General features: G+C 40.3%; 1 long non-coding RNA gene across 1 annotated transcript in view; it reads left to right on the top strand.

The window, feature by feature from the left end:
* Positions 1-23,530, top strand: part of LOC309541761 — a 117,527-nt gene that overhangs the window by 63,834 nt on the left and 30,163 nt on the right. The window contains exon 4 of the long non-coding RNA XR_014223902.1: positions 12,090-12,212. This is a non-coding gene — a long non-coding RNA (uncharacterized lncRNA). The remainder of the gene's footprint in view (positions 1-12,089; positions 12,213-23,530) is intronic.

The raw sequence follows: 23,530 nt of genomic DNA, 5'->3' as shown, positions 1-23,530 counted from the left end.
TTTATAATTTGCCGGTGTATTTGCTTGAAATGCTGCCCCTGTGTCCATTTACACTTCACACTGCCTCTCAATTCCCCTATCTACACACATAAATGCACACACATAAGTACGCTTACTAATCAGAAAAATCATTCACATGCAAGTTCTCTCACATAACACTTGCACCTCTTTTTATCAAATACCCTCTTTCACAACATTTGACAAAAAAGGAGAGTGTTCCCTTTTCTGTTCAATCCTAACAGCACACATTCCCATCTTTTACTAGGCTTTATATACCGAGTTTTTAAAGTTCAGAGTGCCACTCATAAACATTTAATAACTCCTTAACTAGGAAGTGTGTCAAAGCACAACAAACTAAAATGGTAGGTCTTATTGGCAAATATGTACAGAGGTTCTAAACACCTGTATTTTCCTTGGCCTGTATTCACAGTGGGTCCCCCCCCTTTTTTTTTCTTTTGCTGAGTTTATCAGAGGGACAAGAGGGGTATAAATGACAAAGTTCATATATGTATTCAGTGCTTTAACTTGATATCACAGCAACTTCTCCATAGATATAGGAACTGCTGTACAATATTATTCAAAGATGGCTTTGGCATCTCATTTAGATGATAGATAGATAGATAGATAGATAGATAGATAGATAGATAGATGATAGATAGATGATAGATAGATAGATGATAGGTAGACAGACAGACAGACAGAGTTGTAGATAATCTGCCCCTGAAAATCAGCAGAACTCTCACTTCCAGGGTAAAGCAACCCCATCTGTTTTTACTGTGCCACATGCCATAGCTGGTTAATTTTATATGCCAAGTTTAGGACTTCAAAAACATTAGCTGGATTGAATAAAAAGATAGTTGAAACTATGAGCTCCATTAGGGACCTAGTTGGAGGCTTCATGCATACCTCTATGCCAGAAACTGAGCTCCCATGTAGCTGTCCTGTTGCTGCCTCAGACAGTTTGTGTGACATCTCCATCCTCTAAAGTTCCAAGATGAACAGATGGATATAAATCTCATAAACTCTTGTTGAGGCTAAAATTTAAAATATGCAGCAAAAAATGATAAACAAGCAAGCCATCTCCTTTGTATGCAAGTATATAAAGATGGATATTGTGATGATTTCCACAAATGGGGGACACACACACACTTTCTCTCTCTCAGGACTCCAACACCCATAAATATCCAGCTATTTTCTCTGAATGTGTGAAAGGAACGGTGTTTCTCCTTCACTGTTTTATTGTTTTAAACACAGAAAGCTAAAAAGCTGCTACGGTTGTCATGCCGTGGTGACAATGCTTTATCAAGAGCAACTGAAAGGCAGAGCTGTTTGCATGTCAGTAAAGGATGCTGCGTGATTACAGCTGGCACGGTTGTAAATACTGCCAATAGACGTTTGCCCTAAGTTCGCATATGTAATGGAGCAGCATCATAGTTCATGAGGCCAGAGGAGAGACCTGAGAATGAATGCTCATAATACAGTTCTTGAGGCTAAGCATTAGTTTAGCTTTGTAATAGGCAGCTAGCTACGTTATACTGAGCCAGATCAGGAATTCATCTAGTTTAGTACTGTCTACGCTGATTGACAGCTGCTCTCCTGGGTCTCAGGTGCCAGTCTTTCCCAGCCCTGCTACTTTCAACGTGAAATGCCTGGAATTGCACAAAGTGTGTACTCTCTTACTGAGCTGCAGCCCTCCTTCTAAAAAGATGCAAACACCATCGTACTCCTCCAAATGCCAACCCTGAAGCATGGAAAGAACTCAGGTTCCATGAGCTGTTAGTTACCATAGGTCTTCCCTTTGCTGATCGTAGGCTGGCAATGCTACCTTCAGTATAGGGCCAGGTGGTGATATTTCAGGTAGAGGGGATCAAAAGTGATTTAAGAATTACAGCAATTCTTTTCAGATGATTGTGCTTGGATAAATTCTGGATTTTAAAAGCAAGTACCGTATTGATTTGTTGCAGATTATTTATTAATACTTCATAATACCTGAACGCCGCAACCCCAGAGTCGGTCATGACTGGACCTAATGGTCAGGGGTCCCTTTACCCTTTAATACCTGCATTTCCCACATTTTTCATTTATGAGCAAAAATGATTTGAAAGCTCACTTGGGCTATGTTCACATTAGTGGCTTAAAACAGAGCAAGGTCCTTTCCCCCTGCTGTGTTCAAGTCCCATTTACACACCAAAGAGGAGGCAGGGATTACTTAATTTGTTTTCCTGTGCCTGTAAGCCACTTGCGTGGTGAGGCCCCAGGCCCCATGGTTCCCTTAGATAATAAACACACGGACACAAATGTTTAGGTTCATGGGGTAAAATAGGCCATAACTTTATTGGTTATAAATGTGAGTAGTTTGGTTTAGGCGTTGGGTGAAACTCGACTATATCCTGACTCCTGCCCGTCTGCAGGGAGTCTCATAAGGGTAAACCACCGGTAGGGGGAGCCCTATGATATACAGGGGGAGCCCCCAGGGTCACTGATGGGGTCGTGGCATGGCCCTAGCCCATGCCCAGGCTTTGGGCAGAATCCACACCCCTGGATCCCTTTAACGGGATACCCTTAACGAGGAGCGGCAGGCGGAAGCTACAACCTCCCCTCCCATAAACAAGGCTTACCCAGTGCCTAACCTTACAAAGTTGTGACGATTGCTACAAGGTAGACGAAAACCAAATAGCTGGTGCCTATTTGCCAAGTGGAAAAATTCCTACATGGCCCCAACAATATGGCGGCTGACATTAGTCCATAGCAAGGCCGTTGTCAAGCAAGGCATAAAAAGAGGGTGTGTAGGCTGGAAGATCCAGTGAGGTGGTGAAAGAAGAAGAAAAAGAGTTTGGATTTGCTATCCCGCTTTATCACTACCCGAAGGAGTCTCAAAGCGGCTAAACATCTCCTTTCCCTACCTCCTCCGCAACAAACACTCTGAGGTGAGTGAGGCTGAGAGACTTCAAAGAAGTGTGACTAGCCCAAGGTCACCCAGCAGCTGCATGTGGAGGAGCAGGGAATCGAACCCAGTTCACCAGATTACGAATCCACCGCTCTTAACCACTATACCACATTGGTCTCCCCCCAGCCGCGCTGCCATTTAAACAGCATTATTATTATTATTATTATTATTATTATTATTATTATTATCCTGGAGTTTTGATGCAGTAAAAAAAAGGAAAATGCTACGTGGGGAGATAGGAGCAGTGTTTCACCAATATAGCAGCATAAAACGATTAAAAATTAAGCAATAAAAAAGACAAGGTAATAAATCATTACAAATGTAAAAAGTAGGATGTCATGTGTCCATCTACATTATCAAAACCTTTCCTTAATGTTAAAAACCATGACTGTAGATCTGCCCATTAACTACTACAAAAAATGGCCCTTAATAACTTTTTAAAATTAAAACATGCAACAGTCAATCTATACCCTTCATCCATACAGATAACTAGGGTGTCAATATTTCGGGTGTCTATACAGATACTAGGGAGATAACTTATATATACAGTAGAATGCTGCCTCGTCCTTCATCTCATTCAACAAAGAAAAGTAAAAAGTATGGCTTCCTTATCTTAGTCCCACCCCTCTCTTCAGAGTATGCTTTTTCACATTCTAGACCTCCTGCACATAATACTTCTCTTCACTGTCAGTTTCAGGCCTTTCTTCCTTTCTCAACCTGTGACCACCATCACAGGATATTTGCATCACCTGTTTGGCTTCAGCTGAGTTGAAATACAAAATAGAGAGTAAGAAACTTAAAGCTGAGATGACACAAAGGCAGAGCAGAGAATGTAGCTTGATGTACTGAGGTACATGTAAAGCATAATTGATTTAATTCACACAGAACTGAAAATGTATGTGTATTAATTAATGAAGGTTTAAAATGTGAATGCCTAAATATGTATTGGTGAAAAGATTTAACATGGAGCTTTTCCATGGGGCTATATTAAAGCAAAGGAGAGCACTCTGAGCTCTTGCTGAGATAATGATTAATTTACTGATTGTTGTTCTCTGGAAAGATGTGAGTGTTGTAACCTTAGATGATGAAGGTATTGGGTTGCAAGTATCCATTTTGAAGGGAGTTGCCATTGAGTCTCCCAAACTTCATGGACTGAAGATGTAAATGAAGCTCTCCTAAAGGGAGGGTAAGGCAATAAAGGCTGGAATGTAAGCTGTGGAGAGAGAGCTTTGCTTATAGGTCTGTTTGGATTATTTCATATTTTCTAAGATGCTGAGCCTGTGCTGGACAGCACAAGACATAGTATGGATATTTTTGATGCACATTAGCTGTTTTAATTCTGTGAGAAAGTTAGTTCTGCCAGTAAATTTTGAATAATATTTTTATGGGTCTGGACAATTCTTCAGTTCCAAAAGGAGTCAGTTTCCTTGTATGGTGCAATATTAATAACAATAAATACATATGGGAACTTCAAAATAACTTGAACCTGTCCAAGTACAGTGAACTCACCTAGCAAGGAGAAATATGCTAATGCCGAGAGAAGCTGAAAGCTTCTGTGTGCATTCTAAAAAAAAAAAAAGTTTCTTTTTTCTTATTTCACAAGTCCATGGACAAAAATGGATCAAAGGACTGCCTTACACAAAATACATTGCCCTGTGAATCTTACATTGAAGGCTGGTGTCTCAAGTACATTTAAAAATATATGCAGTCAGTGGCAAAATGCTAGTCCCAGCTAATTCTTTTGTCATATCTGTAAAGGCAGTGTTGAGGGGGTCAGACATGATTTTCTAGATGTCTGACTTTATATGGAGATGACTATCATCATACATCCCCGTTTGTATTTCTTTATCTGCCCCGTCCAGTTATGATGTGATGGCTGGATGAATAAGATGTCATTGATTTCTTGCTAATCTCACTTGCTCCTCAAAATTGTATCACTTCCATTTTGACATTTCTTCAGAGTATGCACCCATCCCATTCTGTGCTTCTTCAATTCACTACTACATATTACTATCCTTTTTGTAGCTTTGCTATTACTTTCCTGTCGTGTGATGATCATTTTTCCAAGAGAATTGGTTTTATGCAGTTTTTAATTTCCACATGTGGATCTGTATTAGCATGTTTGCCTGTTTTAATTTTCAGACATTCTTAGCCAATATCAGCCACAAGCAGCATGGTCAGTGGTCAGGATTTATGGGAGTTCAGTAGCATCACACTGGGTATCCACGATTTTGGCTAATATAGAAAAGTGGTCAACATTTTATACAATTGCAGTGGATAAAATGGCTGCCACAGCAGGATTAAGGATTTGGCAAGGTGTCTTAGAAGCCTTGCTGAGTACATTGTGATTTGCTCAAGCCAGACACCAACTGTGTTTGTTCTAGTCAGTGCTTCAACACATGCCCAAAAGAGTAGGTATACATCGTCTTGCTTAGTCACATCTGAATGTTTTAATGTTTTATGTCTGTGGTGCATATAGACTTTCCAAGGCTTGACTCAAAGTAAGTAAAGGTAAAGGGACCCCTGACAATTAGGTCCAGTCGTGGCCGTCTCTGGGGTTGCAGCACTCATCTGGCTTTACTGGCCGAAGGAGCCGGCGTATAGGTCATGTGGCCAGCATGACTAAGCTGCTTCTGGTGAACCAGAGCAGCGTATGGAAATGCTGTTTACCTTCCCGCCGGAGCGGTACCTATTTATCTATTTTTCAAATGAATCAGTGGCTTGTTTAGAGCATTTTATAAAGCCAAAAGAAAAGGTCATACTTTTCCAGAGTAGCACAGTCCAAATTAGAAATATCTGTCAGAGGTACCAAAGTTTTCTCCTGTCAGCGAAGTTTGGGACAAGTGTTGGAAGTAGGGATGCAAAACATCTATGTTCATTTTTTTTCTCATATAATGTTCCTGATCAGTTTCCCCCAGTAAAGTATTATCAATTTCCTATCTCTCTGACCTCTATCTGCATTACAGTGGTGCCTCGCAAGACGAAAAGAATCCGTTCTGTGATTCTCTTCGTCTAGCGGTTTTTTTGTCTTGCGAAGCAAGCCCATTGACGGATTAGAGGATTAGCGCTATTAGCGGCTTTTAGCGGCTTATCAGCTTATCGGATCAGCTGATAAGAGGCTTAGCGGCTTAGAAAAAGGGGGGGAGGAAAAAACCCCCGCAGGAACTCGCAAGACATTTTCGTCTTGCGAAGCAAGCCCATAGGAGATTCATTTAGTGAAGCACCTCCAAAACGGAAAACTCTTTCGTCTAGCGAGTTTTCCGTCTTGCGAGGCATTCGTCTTGCGGGGCACCACTGTATTCAAATGACTCTGCTAACAAGTTCATTTTAACTTGAAAAAGGGGAATGGTTTTTGTCCCAGGAGCTGATTCCTTAGGGCCAAATACCTGGAAGGCATCTTTTTCCAAACAGGGATGAAGATGCTGTGATGATGCCATAAGCTGGCGAAGTGTGTTTTTGGCTCCAGATAGAGCAGGCAGTGCTGTCATTGCTACATCAGTCTCCAGAGAAAGGACGTTGCTATGTTTCTGCATAACAGGATGCCAGCCTGCGTGGCATGGGCTATTTCTGAACAGATTTTGATGCGACCCCTTTTCAGATTATTGAGCATGTGGCATTTCTAAAAATGTTCAGCTAGGTTGTAAAAATGAAAATAACAGCAGTCAAGGGTGTGGCCATTTTGGCATTTCCTAGAGGAACATAGAACCCAAATAAACATAGCTCAAATAAATTAAGCACATTAAAAAAAACAAAGCATACTAATTCTGCTTGTGGTGTTTGTCTGTCAAAAATTCTACACTGCCAATATTAAGGAAAAACGCTGTCTATTTATTTATTTGTCACCTGATAGCTTCTAGGCAACTTACATTCAGGGTAAAAAAGTTAAAAACATAATGTCCATCAATAATGAACAAGGAAAAAACAACAACCTCAGAATATCAAATGATAATTAAAAAGTACCATGATGGGAGAAAACACACATATTTGTGTTTTTAATGAACTACTTGCTAAGCACTCAAGACTCTTCAGAACAAAGTGGGGTGGGGGAGGAAAGCTGGAACCCAGATAGGATGGCAAGAAGGCAACCAAACCAAGTGACAGATCACAATCCCAGTGAATCAAACAATATGTAAATGGAGATAATCAAGAAGGATAACAGGAATGTGTGATCAAAGCGAAACACTCCCACCTATGCTCTTATACGAGTACATTAGCGCCATGCAACTGCAATAAAAGAGCCCAACAAATGTAACTTAGAATCAAAGAATATGACACCAAAGGAAAGCATGCATAATGAAGTCAGAAATCAGCTTGAAGTGCAATGACTAAGGCACCAATAATTACAAATTTCCAAAATCCAAGGACTTATTAAAATATATTGAGATAAACAATAAACAATATTTTATTAAGCACATTTAATAAGACGCATTTGGGTTTGTAGCAAGCACAGGACAAGTATAATTTAGTTAGCTCTGAAATAACATGGAGGGTTACATTTAGCATGAACCATATATGTATGTTACAAACAATAAACCACTAAAACCATCTGAGCTCTTCTGATTACCAAACAATGATAAAAGGGCTACCTTTCTAATAAGATACTCGCCCTCTCCCTTCATACGCAATTATAGCACCCATCCATTTACCAAGTACAGTAAATGCTTGAGAAGTAGAAGCATAGAAACTTTCCTAACTCCACCTTTATATTTACAATAAAACACATCCTAACAAAGAAATTCTTTGCATCCTCAGTCACGAAATTAAAAGACTCCTGCTTATTGGGACAAAGGTGATGACAAACCTAGACAGCACCTTAAAAAGCAGAGACATCACCTTGCTGACAAAGGTCCGTATAGTTAAAGCTATAGTTTTCCCAATAGTGATGTATGGAAGTAAGAGCTGGACCATAAAGAAGGCTGATCACCGAAGAATTGATGCTTTTGAATTATGGTGCTGGAGGAGACTCTTGAGAGTCCCATGGACTGCAAGAAGATCAAGCCTATCCATTCTGAAGGAAATCAGCCCTGAGTGCTCACTGGAAGGGCAGATCCTGAAGCTGAGGCTCCAATACTTTGGCCACCTCATGAGAACAGAAGACTCCCTGGAAAAGACCCTGATGCTGGGAAAGATTGAGGGCACAAGGAGAAGGGGATGACAGAGGACGAGATGGTTGGATAGTGTTCTCAAAGTGACTAACATGAGTTTGACCAAACTGTAGTGGAAGACAGGAGTGCCTGATGTGGTCTGGTCCATGTGGTCATGAAGAGTTGGACATGACTAAACAACTAAACAACAACAACACAGGAATATGGAGGGTGGAAAATGTCAGCAGTATATATTTAAGATAGGATGTAGTTAATAGGATGTGGAAATGCAATGGCTGAACTGGAAAGTCCCAGTGGAAAAAAAATAGATCTCTGGTACTCTTGCTGTGATTCCTTTAAGGAGGCTTTCAAGGGAGGCCTTGGAAGAAATGTGCTGTGGGAAGGCTTACTAATGTATAGCACACCAATGTAATTTATTAACTAACAGAGGATGTTTACAGTAAATCAATTAGTGAATGGGAAACTGACACGTTTGCTTAAAACCACAGTGAGAGTGAGAAATGGATGTAATTTGGCACCTGACCCATCTCTCCTTAGAAGCAGTAATGACAAAGGCATTAGAGTCAATGAATGCTGAAGTTAATAGAAGTCAGTGGTTTGTAATTTAAGCCATGCAGATGATATAGGATTAATGGTCAAGCCTAGTCTACAGCTGCAAGACCTTCACAAGTAAGCGCAAACTATAAATTTGGACTTGGAATAAATATATAAAGCTGACTAACCAGACTCTGGGACGCGGGTGGCACTGTGGGTTAAACCACGGAGCCTAGGGCTTGCCGATCAGAAGGTCGGCGGTTCAAATCCCCATGATGGGGTGAGCTCCCATTGCTCAGTCCCTGCTCCTGCCAACCTAGCAGTTCAAAAGCACGTCAAAGTGCAAGTAGATAAATAGGTACCGCTCCGGCAGGAAGGTAAACGGCATTTCCGTGCACTGCTCTGGTTCGCCAGAAGTGGCTTAGTCATGCTGGCCACATGACCCGGAAGCTGTACGCCGGCTCCCTTGGCCAATAAAGCGAGATGAGCGCTGCAACCCCAGAGTCGGTCACGACTGGACCTAATGGTCAGGGGCCCCTTTACCTTTACCTTAACCAGACTCTGCCTATGGATACTCCTCAGTAGTTGGCAGAATAGCTCAATGGTAGATAGAGCATTGCATGCAGAAGACCATCTCCTCAGATAGGGCTGGGAATGCCTCCTGTGGAAAACCCTGAAGACCTGCTGTCGATCAGTGTAGACAAAACTAGCTGGCTTGACCAGTGGTCTGACTTAGTACAGCATACGTATTCTAACTAGAAGATGTTAGGATATTTCCGTTCCACCTTAAAAAGGGGACAGGCTGTTGTGAGTCACAGCCTACATATTTCCTGCTCACAGGAAGTTTATGTTTTTGTATATAGCTTTTGCCTCTCTCTGCACTTGGTCATCGAAGCAGGCAGTCATGTTTTCTTTGTTCTGACCAACGCTGAATAAAGTTGTAAATAATGCTCTCCTGAGTGCATCTTTCGCTGTGCGAACTCTGCTGAAAGAGCGTGCACCAGCCTTGGAATGTGGCATGTTATTTCTGAGGCTCGTGTCGCTAATTGACTGATACTGTATCTACGGGAGATCGATGGATCGTCCGGAGACGGCATGGGGGCATGATGGCTTCTGTCTCCCTGGCAGTATCCCAACAGAAAACACCATATTGCATACCCTTCAACATTCCTCAGATGAAAATAAGGACATTCTATTCTACATCACTATCCTGGTCAAGGAACCACACAAAACTGCAGTATTTTAAGCTTAGAAAATTTTAATTTTATGTATTGCATATAGGGAAGCCTAGGGGGAAAATAAAACCCCAAATCAATAAATACAACAAACTCATTCTGTGTGTGTGTGTCTGGAGACTATGTGGTGCCTATATGATTTTCAATAGTAAATAAATATCACAAAATCACAAAGACAAGGACTACCTATCCAGGCATTTGGATAGATAACTATTTTTTGCACCACACTTCTATCCGTTCCTTTGCTTTTGCCGGCCAAAAAATGATGCAAGCTACTTTTATTTGTTTATTGTTGTTGTTGTTGTTGTTGTTGTTATGTAGAAATGTAATAAATGCAAAACTGGGGAACAGAGCTATGTGAATTGCAAACTGAAGATTTAAGAATGAGCAGGATTATTCTTAATCATTGCCAGTAGAGCTCTTGGTGTTGCTGGACCCTGAAAGACCAAGATTTGTAAAAATTATCTGTCTGTCTGTCTGTCTGTCTGTCTGTCTGTCTAACTAACTAACTGGTGTATGAACTGGGCTGTCTCACTCAGTGCTTCTCCTGCAATGCAATATTTAAACTAGAAAAGACCAGACAAAGCAGGAGGAGGTGGTGGAATAGAGAGCAAACAAACAACAATGTGAAATTCTGCACATATTGGCTTTCAGCTGAGACAGACTTGTAAATCTCCTTCTGACATACCTGGAATCGTTGCCACATGAACTGGAGTCTGGGATGCAGCTGTGGCAATGTGTAGGCTCTGTACCAGAAGGGGACTTGGCTAAGGGCTTTATATCTCGCCACCACTTGGCAGGCACAGTTGCATCTCTGAGGTCACCATGCCCAAACCATTGATTCTGGAGAAGTGCTGGAACAGTCTCATGGACATCAGACGAGCTTTGAAAGAATTCCAAATTGTTATGCTTTCCGAAGTATAAGGTCTTTAAAAAAAATAAAAAGTGCTAAGAGTGAAATAAAGCATGCCGTATGAAAAGGCACATTTTCTGCACTGCTGAATGTCACATTCCTATGTAGATTTTATATGGGGTCTCTTGGACAATTGCCATAGAAGGTCAGAAGATGGAAATAGACTATCATCTTACCTGCACACAACACTATTCTCCTGACCTCTAGGATGAGAGACAGCACCCTGAGATAGTTGGCTGTTGATTGGCTTATACAATTGGCTTACCGAGGAGTTGTCCCCACATATGGTAAATTTAAATTACCACTTAGCAAATGGTAGTCTGCATCCTGCCAGGAAGTCAATAAAGGATGGCTTACTCCCAGTGATTCTTGATATAAATGAGGTATCTGATATTTGAACCTTTAAAATACTGCATTAAAAGAAATTTCCTGGTTTCTTGAGTTCTCTGGAGTAAAGTTTTTTTTTAATGGCCTTGATAATATTTCCACATATCATTGTATCATAGTTATTTATTTGAACATGGCCTTCACTCACACAGTATGATTTGTGATGCAAAAAAAATGTAGTTTAAAGTGGTTCTCCACTGCATGGATTTCAGTGGTTCTGCCATCACCCCTGGCCATTGACTGATGAGAATTGGGGTCCAACATCTGCAAAACCTCGGGTTCCTCACCCTGCTTTGCACACAGTGCACTCCATTGAAGTTAATGGGGTTACACAGTGTATAGAATTGTGTTGTTAATTCGCTGAATACTCAGTCCAGTGCCTCAGGCAAAATTCAACTGTTACTTTAATTCATTTTTTATCATTTAAAATAATAATAATTCTTGAAACGAGATGTGGTATAGTTTTACAGTTTAATCATTTTATTACTTACAAAAGGGATTTTAAAAGCAATTCAATCCAAAATGGAATACATTTGACTGAAAAGAAAAACAGAGCCAGATGAATAACTGAAACCCTCTATAAAGGAAATTAGGGGCTGTTACTGATAACTGGATGAGATTTATAAGCTGGGAGGAAACTATCAGGAGGGGGAGAAAGATAAATAATCCTCAGGTGGAACCATTAAGTAAAGATCAATTGTGACAATTGCAGAACAGCTTCCCAAAGCCCTGGCGCTATATTGCCTTTCTCCATATTAATTAAAGATAGTCAACAATTACAGCATTCAGTTGTTTGAAAAGAATCTTTATACTTCCATTCCTGCAAATATGGCTGCTCTGAATTATATTACATTGGGGGTTTTCTTTCTTTCTTGCCCCCCCCCTCAACATCAGTTACATTGGGAACTTCCTTTGCACAAAATCAGGCGGCTCCCTCTGATTCTGAATTATCTTCTCTACCTCCCCAGGGATACCTGCCATGAACATTGTTCACAAGGGGCTATCTCCAGAGATGCTCTTTTGGTTCAGGCAGCGGCAGAGATGAGAAAGGGATGGGAAACTTTCCACCCTTGAACTTCCACTCATTTAAGGTAAGATCCAAACCAATGTGATTTGCCTCCTATATTCCCAACCTGTCCTCTTCTCTCTGAAACTGAGAGCCATTCACTTATCTTCAGATCTAAAGAAAAGTTCTTAGATTAGAGCACTCGCATGTAAAACGGATTTCATCTCTTTGGTATCAATGGGAATAAGCCATTTAAAATGCCTTCCCACACGCTGACTCTCAGGAACACATGTATTGCTGCTGTAAGGTGCATTGCCACAGAAGAGCATTGACATTAGATGCTGAGGAGCTTCTGTTTGCATCAATTAATTTGTTGCCTCATTTACATCTTGGAAGTCATTCAACAAGCAATGAGCATACATGTGAAAACTGGCTCTGAGGGGTCACTGGTTTCAAAGCCTTCAACAGTTTCTGCATAGAGAAACGCTGGCCTGATCTTCATATGCCAAAGAGTCTATAAGTCTAGAAATGGGTGCCTATGACTTGCAGTTTTACTACACATGTGTGCAACCCTTTTCATACCTTTGGGCTTATGCCAAAAGGTCAAAAGATAGAGCTAGTAGGGCATGCTATGTTGGAGAGGATGCCAGCAGTACATCCCCTCCACAAGAGGGTTCGGTTGCCTGCAGGATCAAAGGGGAGAGGTGGTCATTGAGATGATGTCTGGCTCCAATTCCCAGCAGCCCTAGCTAGCATTGCCAATGGTCAAGGATGATGGGAGTTAACAGACCAACAGCTTATGAAGGGGAACAGATTCCCCACCCATGGTGCATAGAGTTGCTATAATATTCTAATTAGAAGTGGAAATTTGCTAACAGATCGAGTCTTAGGTTCAAGGTAAAAGAAATTCAGTCTTAGACTATTGTTGTTGCAAAGATTATAGCTAGAGAAGCCAGAGTGTACATCTTTAAAAGCCTCAATAACAGATTTCCAAGTCTTGAAATGCAAAAATGCAACCCTTTTCCTTTCCTGTCTGCCTGTCATTTTTGGGGTTTTTTTTGAACAATCAAGTTAAACCTCTTATGAGCTGAAATCCCTTTCATAAAGCATTAGATGTTTGCTCTGAAGTTTGGATTAATGTGATTGTTACCATATTGTTTTTTTAAAAAATCATTTGCATTCTTATTTTTATCCCCAAATGCTTCCTTGCACATTTCAGCATCTCACGTGGATGATATATTTACTATGTTTGGCAGATGTTAAAATGTTTGTTATGGTCTGATGCAGATTAGCAGGTTTCATTTTACTGTCATGTTCCTTTTCTACGTTGGAATACAACAGTTTTTATTTTCCATTACAAGAAAAAGTCAATCATGCCAGGAAGAAGTTTCCCCACATCATGCATAAATTTCCATATAGCACTTAGAAATGAATTTTAATGCATATGTTATTTCCATTTCATGTTCCATTTAAGAGCATGGAAACTATAATCACAGAGTTGTCTTGATTAATTTTTACTGAAATACGTATAAATTGTCATAAATACCAATTTGCACTTTGTTGTGCATTCTAATGCATTCCCCCCAGCTCCATTTGCATCAGTAAATATTTCCTGTCTTTAAAAGCCTGTCTTCTGTATAAGTGAAAAAAAGAAATTTCACTCATCCAAGTGCTTTCATGTATTGCCTTCTGCTCTGCTCATGGAAGAAAACAACGGGAGACACTTGCATTCATTATAATAGAGGGCAGTGACTAGACAGCACTGGCTGATAGTTAGATGTTACAGCCTTTCTATGTCCTGCATGTATCCCTCTTAAAATTAAACTTTCTGAAGGCTGAATAAGTGCTAACCAGGGATGGCTGGTGCTCACTGGGACTGGTGGGGTGGAAGCCTGGGAGACCAGCCTAGCCTACCTCACATGGTTGTTGTGAGGATTAAATGAGGAGGGCAAGAACCATGTATGCCAGCTTGACCTCCTTGGAGGAAAAAGGGGAGATCTAAAGGCAGTAAATAAATCAAGCAATGGGGAAATAGTACCTGCCATAGAACATAGTCAGGCACCTGTTCACCTGAATGTTGGCTCTCTGTATGATCACCTTGGCTCAAAAGTTTCCATTTTGCCCAGAAAGAATCTAAAATAGGGGATGCAGAGGTGGTGCCTGTTAGATGTTGTGTGCTACAACTCCCATCATCCCTGCCAGGGCTGATGGGAGTTCAAGCAAATAAGAACAGGATTCTTTTGCAGCTCCTATGGACTCCTGGTGTTTGAAATGGAAAATGGATCCCTCCGTGCTTGTGTGGGAAGCCTTGAATTCACAAATGCATGGTTTCCTCCATCTCCCGAATCAATGTATAGGAGTTGGGTTGAACGTATGTGCTGGAAGCAAGTTTGTGCATGTGCTTACAACTGGGGACCAAGCACAGAGAGGCTTCTGTTCACGTTGTAGCAGAATATAGTAGGAATTTCACTTCAGACCTTTGTGCTCCACACGCAAGTGTCGTAAGAGGAGCTGGACATGGGGAGCAGGGCTGGTGTACATGCCCAACCCACCTCCCCACTTTAAGTCAAAATGTGTTCATTCAGATGCCTGCCTAGGGCTCAAAATGATGCTGTATTCCTATTAATCGGCTATTCAGACCCCTGCGGTCTTGAGTGCCCTCTTGAATACTGCAATATACACAATTAGAATCAAACATGTGCCTCCACCTTTGTCAACAAGGACAATCACCTTTCTTTTGTTCATCTTTAAAGCATCCTTCCCCAAACCACTCTCCATAGATGGTGCATGGTTTCGATGCCCGTTTAGCGCGCGCGATTTAGCTCAGTTGTATACAATGACACGTTTGAATGCTAAGATCTGATCACAATAATGGGCTCTCTCTCTCTCTCTCTCTCTCTCTCTCACACACACACACACACACACACACACAATAATAATAATAATAATAATAATTCATTGAAGGATATACCTTTTTTTCTGGCACATAATCTTAAAAATGCTCATTACCTAAATGCTGGCCACTCATGCCAGTGTAGCCAGGTATAGACATAGTGTAGATTTTTTGAATTATCATTTATTTCTGAGAAGATCCTGACCCTGTGTTGGACAGCACAAGACATTGTAGAGATGTTTTAGATGCATCGTTTGAGGCTTCTGTTACGTTTTCAAGAGTCCTGCAAGTAAAGTTTGAATAATATTTTAATGTGTCTGGACAATGTTTTATTTCCAAAAGGAGGTAGTTCTTCTGTATCCAGTTGCTTCAAACTGCAGGATATTAATATCTGCAATAGATACTGTGTGATGAACTTCTGCAGCTGTATTGTGATAGTTCACAGGTGGCACTTGCAGTGTATGGTCTTGCCTTAAATGGAAGGGTGAACAGGATAGCCATTTTGTGCGTTCCAGTGCGATAATTCTCTGACTGAATAGTTCCAAGTTACATCTCACAAATTAGCAGTAATTCCAGATTATTCTTATTTTTCACTAAGGCTGAAAAAAGGAAATGGAAGCCAATTATACCTCATTGACGGGTGTTCCTGTATGGTTGTTGTGCTTACACTAAATGTTTAAATGTACATCTGAAAATGTATCCTACAATGTGGAGCAAAATCCACATCAAGTCTAAGGAGATATTCTAATTCCAAGGGGTGAAGGGGAGAAACACATTACCAATTTAGTTGCTACTATTCTGAGCCCTGGAGGCTTAATGTATTCCACCGTAATGGTGCATTTTCACTATATTAGTTAAGATTGGCAGCACTTTCATCATGTTCTCCTTATTATCCGAAGGTGGCAGATTTTGTGTATCATAACATTGCCATAAAAATATGCTTTTGGCTCCAAACTGAATAAGGATTGCCCTTAGAGCATAATAATTTTATAGAATTACAGGTGAAGGTAGTCCACTGGTTTGAAGTAATTTCCATGCAAAGATATGAATGGCTTTGGTGCATTTTGGGATCATTTCCTCCAAATATGTATGGGAACATAGGCAACAGACAAAGAAGGAGTAGTTTATGTCTAAGTTTATACATAGCAAAGGAAAGGGGTTGTAGGTAGGGTGCCAATGATGATGAGCTTGAAATTAACAAAAAATAAATAAAAACCCAGCAGAGCTGAGATGTTCAATATGAAAGTGACTTAATGACATACTTCAATCAGATTTGTTTGCATGGATCCCTGTGGCTGATAGATTTTAAAGTATGTCATGGGTTTGCATTTCCCCTGTTTTCACAGCTTGGGCCACAAATGTAATGCTGTTTTAACCTGAGGGGAAAACAAGACCCTTCTGATTAGATTAACGGTGTCCAGCATTAACTGGAGATATGTCAGCATTTGGAAAAGATACAGGAAACTCAGAGGGTATGCAGAGGTTAGGAAATAAGCCCTGGATAGGTCCATGAAAACTGCACTCGACATACTGAAAGGAAGTATAGCCTTATTTAGGCATCCTAATTCTTCTCGTGATGAAAGGGCACTATTGAGATAGCTTTCTTTCTTTTTCTAAGAAACATTTTGGCAATCTGTATCCTGCTTAATTGCAGTAGTCTCTAATCAGTTGCTAGTCAAAGCAACGAAGATAAAAATCAGTTAAAACTGTGAAATCAGTTAAAATGCCTACTGATATAAAAGAGTCCTCAGCAGGTGATGGAAATTCAACAGGGAAGAGGCCTGTCTGACCTCAACTGGATGCGAGTTCCATAAAATAGGGCCCATGCGACTGAATATGCAGCTGCTGGTGTCTACGAACCATGCATGGGAGCCGCAGGATACTATTAGCAGTGTCTTCTCTGAGTATCTCACTGATCAGACAGAGATACAATGAGCCAGACAGACAGTCCTTAAGGTATCTTGGACCCAAGTTGTTTAGGGCCTTCTAAACTACTACAGTGGTACCTCGGGTGGTACCTCGGGTTACAGACGCTTCAGGTTACAGGCGCTTCAGGTTACAGACTCCGCTAACCCAGAAATAGTACCTCAGATTAAGAACTTTGCTTCAGGATGAGAACAGAAATCGCGCAGCGTCGGTAGGAGGACCCATTAGCTAAAGTGGTACCTCAGGTTAAGGACATTTTCAGGTTAAGCACATTTAAGAATGGACCTCCGGAATGAATTAAGTTCTTAACCCGAGGTACCACTGTACAAAAAACCTGACCTAGTCACATATGAGCAGGCAGTGCAAGCTTTTTAGCACTGGAGTAATGTGCTGGCAAAAGCCCACCCCCCTAAACAGTCTGTTCTGTTGCTGGCATCCATTTGTATGAACAGAGAATGGAGGAGTGTGTCTTCATGAGTCAAGTCAAACCATTGGGAGGTTACAGTGCCTGCTGAGTCTGATACAGGAGAGACATGTTTTATGGCAGGTAGGGCAGATGAAGGTGTCCAGGTGCACCATGGCATTTCTTCTGTCTGCGTTCCTCCCAGCAGTCATTCCTCCTTTGGTCACTGCTGTGGATGCACAACCTGACTGCCTCCAGGCGCTGTGATTGTCTGCAAGGGATTTCCATATGGTGGGGTTAACGTTGGCAGCCTTCTTGTCACGTTTGCAGACATCTTTGTAACACAGAATTTGCCAACAGAAGGGGGTGGACTTTGGTAATCTTTCATACTATGCAGCCCTGTGTGAGTGCAAAATTTGACACCCCCTAATCGATCTTCTCAATTATGGATCTTCTTAATTTTGCACCCCCTGTGCAAACTGCCCACACCATCTTAAATCCATGTTGGTTTTGGGAAGAAAGCAATAATGTGGAATAGAATGCTGAAATGCATCTAAGATACAAAACAAAATCTCTGTTGGATGAGACTAATGGTCCATTGGTCCAGCACTCCATGTCCCACTGTGGTCAACCAGAAGGTCCTCTGGGAACCAATAGTTCTCTCTTGTAGTCGCTTCTCAGCCTCTGTTATTCATTTCCGTAGTGTCTTTGAACTGGGAAGTTGCATATACTGTAGCTAATGTGATTGGCAGCCATTGATTGTCTCATTCTCTATTAATTTGTCTAACCTCCAAAATAAGTATCAACTGATGGCCATTATACATCTTGTAGAAGTGAGTTCCATAAATTAATGGCATGGTGAGTGAAGATGCACATCTTTTTGACTGCTTTGAAACCCTTGCAATCAAAGACATGGCCTAACAAGAGAAAGAGATGTCAGTTTAGAATAATTCCCTTCAAAGTGGAGCTTATTGCCTAACCCCAACCATGGGTCTTCCTTGATTCTCTGTGTTTAGTACAATGTTGCTTTATTCCCATGAAAACCCTACTGAGTTTTGCAGCATTTACCTCCCCATAAGCATGCTTCGGATTACAGACTTATTCAATATGCCTATGATTCCCCCTACAGTGGGACTAATAGAGTCTATTAAAAGACTGCTGAAAAGGAAGTTAGCACACAATCCATTGGGTATTTTACTAATGTTCCACTGAAATTAATGATGATATTAGTGGGGATATTGTAAAAGTATATTAAAATTAGGATGGATATGAAGCAAGAGATAGATTTGTTCAGTATTTGTGTTTCCGTTTTACCCCTTTGCAATATGGTCTGTAAACTTTATTGTATGTACCAGGCCCTATGACAAACCTTGTACCTTTTTATCAGAAATGGATACCAGTGTCTTGAGCAGTACAAAACACAGGCATAGAGAGTTTCCCAGGTTCTGCTTTCTAAACTTTCTTTCATGACTCATTTGTACCTCAAATATTTGTCTGTTTCTCAAGAACAAAACATTATTATTTGAAGGCTGCAAGCCTGACAGGGTTCAAACTGCAGCTTCTTGAACTGAACACCAACACAGTGCCTGTCTCCTGGTGGGCTTAAGTTTTTATTTTGAGTTGCGCCTCTCTAGCATTTCAATTACAGCCCACAGCACCATGACTATGTGAATTCTTGTGCTAAATTTAATCAAGTGCTCCTCCAAGGTAGAAAAGAACATATCTTTGGAATTAATGGAAGGAGACAAATGAAATCAGTCCCCAGGATCTTACTTCTGTCCATTCACAGCCAAAGGATGTCCCAGAGCAAAGACCTTCAGCAGCAAGTGAAGCCTGAAGCCTGATAATGTAAAAACTTAAAATTGCAAGGTATGAAATCTATGAAAAATGGTACACTTCATCTGGGCTGTAGAATCAACAAGAATCTAATAAAGTTAATCAGATCATCACCATTCAAGTGCACATCAATTTGAATTGTTTCTCCATTATGAAGTGCTTGTCTGTAAATTATTGCAGAGAAAGCCATTTTCAAATTAATGTTGGAGCCATTAGAAAATACAAAGGGCATTTTCATTAATTAGAGACAGCTTTCTCTCCTCTCTTTTCATCATTACCTTTGCTACCCAGAATCAGTTTAGTGCTCAGATTTATTGACATATGTGATTCAGTGGCAGTATTTGTTTAGAGTTCATCCTATACCTGGTGGGATAAACTCATTAAGTGTAAATGAATAGTTATGTAGTCATCATCTGAAATGAGTCGGCACAGTCTTCTGAAGTCATTATGAAGCACCTGAACACAGCTGGAGCAAAAGTCCCTGTGAAGGTTATAGCTTCACTCCAAGTTTAACCAACATTTATGTCCATTATTGTCACAGAATATAATCTTGGTGAAAGAAAATAGGATCTTCATTTTATTTGAGGTTGGAGTTCTTCCATTCTGTGGACATGAAGCTTCCCAGTAGCAAGAAATTAGTGGGTGTGGGCAGTGCTAGAAACTCAGATATATAAGCTAGACGTCAAATGGCTCCTTAAACCAAAGTTACAGTTGCCAAAGCGGAATGCAAAGGTTTGGGGCCAGATGGCCCTAAAGGCACATTTCTCAATACAACTTTCTGGTTCCTGAAATCCGTTCTGATTGTGCAGAGAAAATATCATGGATAGAATTATACAGGATGTGCTGTTAGTGTGTGAAAACAGTCAAGATCCAAGGATCCCCAGGCACCCACCTCCAGATGGTGGAGACATCAGGCACCATCTTGGTGCCTGGGCATCTCCAGTGGGTCACAAGTGGCCAATAGTGGCAAATTTTGTTGTTGTTTTTTTTAAAATATTTTTTATTGCAAATTTCCAACAGAGAAAAGTCACCAAACATATACAATCCCTTCACCAAACAAATAACAGACAAAGAAAAACATACAAAAATAAAAACAAAAATCTATAATAAAAACATCATAACTATTCATAACCCATTTTTACATACCTAACTGGACTTCCTCACATCTCCCTTCCATGCATTCTCAATATTAAGATTATAAACAGCAATTTATTACCTTGTTTCAGCTCTTAATTTATATTTTTCATGTATTATGTCAAACTTCAAATAATTTTTGTCCAATACTTAGCAATATAATTCAAACATAATGTTACTTCAAATTTCATCTTTTTCTTAAACATTACTTATTCTCAAATTTCAGCTAAATTGCTGGTACCATGTTCTTTTCAATTGTGCAGTTTCTTAACATTCATACAGTTTGTGCTGTTTTTGTAGATAGTCCTCAAATTTTTTCCAGTCCTCTTCCATTGTCTCTTCTCCCAAATCTTGGATTCTGCCAGTCATTTCGGCCAATTCCATATAGTCTATCAGTTGCGTCTGAATAGTGGCAAATTTTGAACGGGTGTGGATGCTTCTCAACAAACCGCACATTGTCAAACAGAATTGGCATTGTCAAAGAATGCAGAAAAAAGTGTTTAGTCCAGAAAGCTAAGAACAGGAGATGCATATATAGCTTCCCTTTCTAGATAGGTATGGGGAAGCTGAGGCTCTCTGTTTGTTTTTGAACTTGTAGTCTCATCATCCCTGGCCCTTGGCCATTCTGGTTTGGGCTGATGGACATCCAACAGCATCTTGAGGGCCACAAGCTTCCATTTGTTGCAGATATATGGTGGGTGGACCCATGTGTGACCAATCTTGCCCTATTCAAGCAGAGAACATGTGGGGGAAATTGAGGGGGGGGGGTCCTAAGTGTTGTTGGTGCCAGCTCCACCACCAATAGCCCTTCCTGACTGACTGCACCACAACTTCCTGTGTTGAGTGGGTATTTTCACGCATTCGGCTGAAGCACTTAGACTCATTCCAATCAGTGGTGCCCTGTGTGATGCCCAAATTCAGTGCTCTTCTGCCTCTTATGCTCTAGTCACACTGCTGGAAGGATACTGTAAGCCAGGAACGTCCCAACAGGTAGATCACTTAACATTTGTGGTAGATTACTGGCTCCCCCCAAAGAAGCTCAACAAGTAGATTGCAGTCTTTTGGGAGATGGCCACCCCTGCTGTAAGCACAATGAAAAATACATGCTCTCCTCCTTTTTTCTCAAAAATAAAAATAAAAATCATGCTTCATATGTGAGATGTCACTGCAAACTTTAAGAGGAATGACATTAAATTCCATATTTGCATTTGAGAGTTTTATGCTATGATCCTAAATAAAATATGGGGGGGAAATGCTGCACAACAGAGACAAGAGCAGGATAATCTAGTGTCAGGCTACTCAAGCAAGCTTTGGGACAGATGATGCCAAAAGGCCCTGACTCTAATAGAATTAACAGTTTTTATCAGTGTTCTCATAACCTGTTCCACATAATTCAGTTTTCCACAGACTATTATAAGCAATGAAGCCTTGGATCAGGTCATAGATGATGCCACCATCTGTTGTTTCAGAAACCAATGTCATCATCATTACTCTCTTGTTAATGACACACAGTCTTGTGGTAGTCAAGAAGGCTTTCTCTTCTGTTCCTCAACCATTACACCAATGTACCAGTGTGTCTGTCTATATCTATATCTATATATCTATATCTATATATCTATATATCTATATATCTATATCTATATCTATATCTATATCATCTATATCTATATCTATATATCTATATCTATATCTATATATCTATATGAAAGATTATGGCACAGAGATGTTTAATGCAACTTACAAATGTGGCAAAGGAATATGACCTCAGCTACCATAGCATCAATTTCCAATCTGTGATGGTGGTATGAAGTGCAAAACTTTGTAGTCATTATCAGCTGTTCGTAGCAAATTGTTTCACTTCAAACAGGATGGAGAACAAAATGTCCTCCATCTTTGTTTGTTAGTTGAATACCACTCAAATATGTAAACAATGTTTTCCTCAGAAAATTAATGGGCATGGCTAAGTTAGGACCATTAATTTCAGTGGAGTAAAAGTTAATTGAATACCACACACAAGTTCAATCTCAAACCTTCAATAGTGATTTTGTCCTATACTAGTGGCTAACAAATTCATATTTATTTATTTATTTAAAAAACCCATAATATTAAAATGTTACTTTTTAAAATGTTTGCTCTGGTGCGGAAGCAATGGTGGTGTGGGTCAGGGCAGGCCCCTGCAGAGGTAGGGGGCTGCTGGCTTCATGGACTTGGGTTGCCATGCCAAGAACGAGAGTCCCACCCCAGACCTCAGACAAGGTCTGCCCAGGCCTGGTTCAGAGAGCAAAATCTGGAGCCACCTCAGGATAAGTACTGCAGCAAAGCCACAACTGTATGTATGATTGTGGAAGTTCCAATTTCATTCTTTACGTTTCTGGAAACATGATATACAGTATACCATCAAGTGCTCAAAACTGCCACCTCTTGATTGCATAATCTTGTCATTTTGCACAGCCTTTTTTTTAAATAAACACTTAATAATAATAATAATAATCACAATATCCTTTAGCACTGAAAAACCACAGAGGTTAATAGTCTTCCAGAATCTCTATTAAAGGTGACATAGTGAGCAGTGCAAATACGGTATAATGCCTGTCTTTGCATTTATTTGCAAATATGTACAGATATGCTCCATGCAAATTAATCCTCCGCTGCATTATAGGGAAGGAATCATGTTGTGTGGTCAAAAGGGTGGGGTAGAGGTAATCTGATTTAAGCACAGCATGTAAAAATTAATTGAAAGTCAGAACTCCATAGTGTTTATTATAAAGTAATTTCACACCAGCTCAGGATTAATAGGTGATTACTATGTTAATTGAACGGCAGCATGCTTTAGTAAAATACAATGAATTGTTTTTTTTTTTTAAGCCCTCTATTTTATCTGGGGGATTTGGTTGTGGTTCTGTAAAAAAATAATTATTTTCTTCTTTTCCTTGAAGAAAACTTTTTGAAATTATTTTGGTGATAACCAGGTATTCTGCAAAGCTATGTAACATGGCTCACGTGCAAGCCAGCCTGGCAATTTCCTCTTCAGGGAACAATGCTTTGAACATGGCCTTGTCCCTGAAAGAAAAAACCCTTCCGTAAACCTCCGATTGGTTTATTTGGGCATGCTGACTGCTGTAGAGATGAAAATGGAGGTCATCCAAGAAAAAATTGTTAGTTTTCCTCACCTTGTTGCTCTCCTTGACGGTATGATATTGATGATGATGGT

The sequence above is a fragment of the Podarcis vaucheri genome (assembly GCF_965113315.1).
Source record: "Podarcis vaucheri genome assembly, chromosome: 10".
Lineage (NCBI taxonomy): Eukaryota > Metazoa > Chordata > Lepidosauria > Squamata > Lacertidae > Podarcis > Podarcis vaucheri.
The sequence above is the reverse complement of the archived record's forward strand: the minus strand, read 5'-3'. Positions and strand labels throughout refer to the sequence as shown.